Source organism: Struthio camelus, chromosome 6 (genome assembly GCF_040807025.1).
Source record: "Struthio camelus isolate bStrCam1 chromosome 6, bStrCam1.hap1, whole genome shotgun sequence".
NCBI lineage: Eukaryota > Metazoa > Chordata > Aves > Struthioniformes > Struthionidae > Struthio > Struthio camelus.
The window spans coordinates 36823192-36828360 of NC_090947.1; the positions used below are offsets into that span (position 1 = coordinate 36823192).

The 5169-nt window shown below is 41.4% G+C and overlaps 1 pseudogene; it reads right to left on the minus strand.

Moving 5' to 3' along the window:
- Positions 1-2884: 2884 nt before the first annotated feature.
- Positions 2885-3811, minus strand: LOC104145592 (ADP/ATP translocase 1 pseudogene; annotated as a pseudogene).
- Positions 3812-5169: the final 1358 nt, after the last annotated feature.

The following is a 5169-nucleotide window of genomic DNA, read 5'->3' on the forward strand; positions in this document are numbered from 1 at the left end:
TAATGCTACTGCCAGAGGGAGAGGCAGTAGGAGCTAGCACTGGCTTATGCCCGCCACAGCAGACTCCGACCTCTTTCACCATCCTTCCAGTGATAACAGGAGCTCTCTTTCAGACTGTGTTCCTGCTCCGCTCCTTCCTTCCCCTTCCGGCGTGGGAGCAACCCAGGTCAGTATTTGGGGACCAAAGCTCAACTTTGCCTATGCTGATGAGAAGCCTTGTGCAGGCTCTGATAGTTCACTGTCACTCATTGGATCTGGGAGTTTCTCAGGCTGCTCCCATAAAGCGTGGCTAAGGTACAACTCACTGACAGCAATTTCCTCCCTAGGTATGTCTTCAATGCTCTGACGAGCCAAGGCACTTATGCCTGACTGTTTAAGCCACGTCTTGAATAGGTGCCTGTTACAGAATAAATTGGCTCAGCAGAGGAATGTGTATTTGAGGAAGCAAGAATGGAATGACTTGGGGAACCCTTACAGAAGCTTTTGAAGTCTCTATAGCCCTGTGTCATGCTTATGCAGTTTGGCACCTGCATTTATTACCTGAAAACAGATCTAGAAAAACATTGTCTCAAACGCTGGTGACAAATGATGCACAGAATCATATCAATGTTTATCAATGAAAACTAGAGAGCGATTAGATTTGGAATATAAATAGTTTGGCATCAGGCGACAGCAGAAAGGTTAGCTATTTTATGTATTGGAGCATGTTATTAAAACCTTTGCTGATGCCATAAATATGCTGAATTTACTTCTATAAGGACGGTCCCCAAAACACAATACAGAGCACATAATCTTGTTTTCCAGCCAGACCACTTAGCAATGCACATAAAACTATCGCATAAAGAGAGTCTAATACCTCAGATCTGTACAAATATCTCACAAATAACGATTTGAGAAAGAGACAGGAAAAAAACACGATGCATAAAACATCATCCATATAAGTTGTGCTATTCGAAGAACATATTTATGCATTTTGAACATTTGCATCTTACTGTTTACCATGAAATATTCTCTTTCCTTGATTTCACTGAACAGGCAGACAGCTGGTGAAGTCACAGATGTAAGAATAGTTTCCCATTTAAATGACTTGCGCAGTTGTCTTTTATGAGGAAGGACATCAGCTGTAAGGAACAGCAAAGTTTATCTGTGCTTTGTCAGACAGTAACAAAGGGTTTGCCAAAGCTGATGTTAAACCAATCTTTGAAGGTTGTGTGGAGTTTTACCGTTTAATAAACACAGAGAGAATGATGGTATAGCAAGACACTGTGATACAGAGGGCCTGATTCATAAAAGAGGGAAACTCTTTGAAGCACTGAAATCTATAAAGGTACAGCACAAGAGCTACTCTGGAGATATACTTTGAACCAGGCAATGCATTAAAAATGGATTTTGAGCATTATCACACTATCACTTTTTTTGCGAATTTCAGCTTTATGCTCAATGTAATCTTAACTCTTTCCTTGCAAGACAGGAAGGAGATAACTTCATGCAACACTGGTAGCAAAGGTCAAATTATATGCTACCTTTTCCATGAGTTAAAAAGAAAACTTAGAGAAATTAAGGCAAAATTGTTGGGAATGGATTGATGAATGTTATTATGAGCAAAGAGAATAAAATGGTCTGCTTTTTGGTGGAATCGAAGAATAGGTTCATCATATTTCCCTGGATAATTTAACTCACATTTTGTATTGTTCAGGTAGAAGCATATCAATGGCAAGTTGCAGAAAGTAAGTCATTATAGTATAGTGAAGAGCTAATTTCACAGGATAGTTGTGGTTGGAAGGGACCTCTGGAGATCGTCTATTCCAACCCCCCTGCTCAAGCAGGGTCACCTGGGGCACATTGCCCAGGATTGTGTCCAGATGGCTTTCGAATATCTCTGAGGAAGGAGACTCCACAGCCTCTCTTGGCAACCTGTCCAAGTGCTCTGTCACCCTCACAGCAAAGAAGTTTTTCCTCATGTTCAGACAGAACTTCCTATGTTTCAGTTTGTGCCCATTGCCTCTTTTGCTGTCACTGGGCACTGTTGAGAAGAGTCTGGCCCCATCCTCTTGACACCCTCCCTTCAGATACTTTTACACAGTGGTAGGATCCCCCCTCCCCCTTAGTCTTCTCTTCTTCAGGCTGAAGAGTCCTAGCTCTCTCAGCCTTTCCTCACAGAAGAAATACTCCAGTCCCTTAATCATTTTAGTAGCCTTTTTTATTATTATTAATATTTTTATTTCAGTTCAGTTGAACATCAGAGCAGACAACTTTTTGCTTTGTGAAGATATAGGGCATTTCTGAAACACGTACTTCGTGGAGGATAGAAATATTGTTTGAAAAAATTTAATTAGTGCCTCAATGCACATGACTGCCTAACTTGTCAGGGAAGGGGATGCAGTCAGGAACTTGCAACCTTGGGCTTTAATATAGTTTGTATTTTAAAACATCCTTTCCACACAATAGATTTTAAAAAAAGGTTTAGAAGAAAACATGTTTTTAATCCATGTTTTGTGTGCCATCACACTTTGAGGAGCTAGAGACATCACTAAGTACAATAGGTATTTGAATATGTCAAAGTTATTAACAGTTCACATTATTAGATACTAAACTAGGTATAGAACATTTAAGTCTTATCTCTAGACAAGATGCATTACCTGATACTTGAAGGCATATATAATATATACAGAAGTTCCAATACAAATGTTGCAAGAATTTTCAGATAAAATGCATCTGTGATATACTGGACAACTTAAATTATTGCATCCTCGTCACAGCCAGATAAGTTCCTCAAATTCCATTCTCAGCTTCCCTAGGAAATAATAGTTTGTTGTTCATTAAATCACAATAGCTTATTTTTTAAAAAGTTACTTGAGAACAATTGAACTACATGATGTTAGCTTTAGACGTATTTCTTGTTTTCATCACAAAGTATTAATACAAAAGCTCCACCCATGCCTCTCAACACATTTGACCAGGCATGCGTGAAGAATGCTTTGGCTCCTTCATCTCTAGTTATCTTCTTCCAGCAACCAGTTGTGCCCTTGTACATACTATCAGCTCCCTTTCAGCCAGTTTGCATCATCATCCTGTGCTACACAGTATGAAAAGCGCAGGACACCAGCCCTGCTCCTGCAGTGACAGCCTGGTCAATTATCTAGCTCACTGTGATATGCACATCCTTGGGATCATGCAACATACCCTTGGCCATGTCATAAACCCCCAAACAGGCTGCTCTGTAGATGATGATGCCCTGGACAAACACACTGAATCCTTTATAGACCCCCCTTCAAGCCAACAGACTCGAAGATCTTGACAATGTGGTCACCCAGCCCAATGAATTCCCTCTCGCTGGCCCCTTTGCTGACATCAGCTGCCAGCTGGGTTCTGGCAAAATCCAGTGGGTAGATGAAATAAAGGGAGGTGGCTCCCACAGCACTGGCAGATGCCAAGTTCTCCACAAAGTAGTGCCAGAACTGCCTGTGCCTGTTCACTCCAACCCACCTCCCCCCCCCCCCCCCCAGACCTCCAGGAAGATCTGTTTATACTTGTCCTTGAAGGCAAAGTTGAGGGCCCGGGTGGGGAAATACTGGATGATGTTGGCCAGGTTGCGTCTCCGGAAGGATATGATGCCTTGCTCCTTGGAGATGCAGACTATATCGTTGATGATGCCCTTGTACTGCTTCTCAGTGGTGATGGGCTTGCTGGAGTGCTGGACCTGCAGCAGCAACTTGACTCTCTCAGTGGGGCCAACAGCTGTCTTGGAAATGGCAGCAGCAACCCCATTGGCCAAAAAGTTCTTGAGGCAGCTGAGCGCTTGGTCACCCATGCTGGCAGCCGGTCTGACAGCTGGAGAGAGCCAACAAGCTATGTGCCTCCTTACCTGGCTGCCCCCACTGCTGCCACGTAACACCAGCCAAAATAATTTCATTATTGAAATAGATCAGTGACTCTCAGTCAAGGATAAATGATGTTCTTTTTTTCCATACATAAGGAAAAATATTGAGCATAGTCAGGAAATTGATGAAAGTTATAGATATTCTGTCTTCTTAAAACTCATATCCTCGTTTGACTATTTCTTACCTATTGCTTCTGTAAGCTGGACCTTTAAGAAGAAAGACATAGCAATGGAGAAGTGTTGTTTCTCCATGACCGGCTGGGCATTTTGTTCAGTTTTCAGGGTATTTTTCTTTTCACTCATTTCCCTGTACATTTAGTTAACTGGTCCCAGAATCTGTGGGATCCAAGACGCCACATCCAGTTTCTGAGAATTGTGTAATGGGGGGAGGAGACCGTTTGAAAGGACTAAGAGAACAAAACTTAACAGCGAGTCACTGTAAAATTAGGGAAAAGTCCTTAATTCAGGTCTCTTTTTGATGCAAAGTAAATTCAGGTTGACAGATGAGCTCTCAATTTTCTACTCTCCTCACAGATTGGGGATTAGAGCATTGTGCTGAGTAATCAGGATGCATGGTCTCACAGACAGTGAAAACTGAAAACCTGCTCTAGTTCCTTGCAAATCAGTGGCATTTGATTCTGAAGAAGGAGGGGGAAAGCTGCATAGTGGTGAAATGAAGCAAGCCTGAATTAATTTTACCTCCTGGGTGTCATTTGGGTGTGGTTTAGCATTAAGCACAGCACAGCCCTTCAGATAGCTGAACCTACTGTTTCAGTCACCAAAGATAGCTTTCCTGGAGATATTAATTTTTGCAAAATTACAGCCCTCAGGAGCCTTAAATATTTTTCTTGTTCTTGCAATATTATTTTTCTTGCAATTATAAGGAGCTGTGTGCCTGTATTTTTTTAATCCCTATGAGTTAGTAAAAGCTCTCTTACTGCTCACTCTAAGTCTCTATATATAGTAGAAATCTTTTCTTTCACTTCACTGTCCTCTTGGTAGTTTCCCAGAAGCTCAGACCAGATTGTACAGAGAGAAAACGGAGAGTTGTTGAATAGGGTTTTTTTTTAGCACTGTACAACAAATTTGCTTGGCTATCTCAACAACTTACTGTCATGAGATATGTTAATAATGGTGAAAAGCAATCCAAAGCTAATGGCAATATTTCTATTTCTTATCAGTCTACTTTTCCCAGATTTATCATCCCTTGTTTTCATTCTTTTCTCTTTCCGAAAATGTTCTATTTAGCTGTAGCTCAGTAGTAAAAAAGGAAGGATATTTGGACTGGG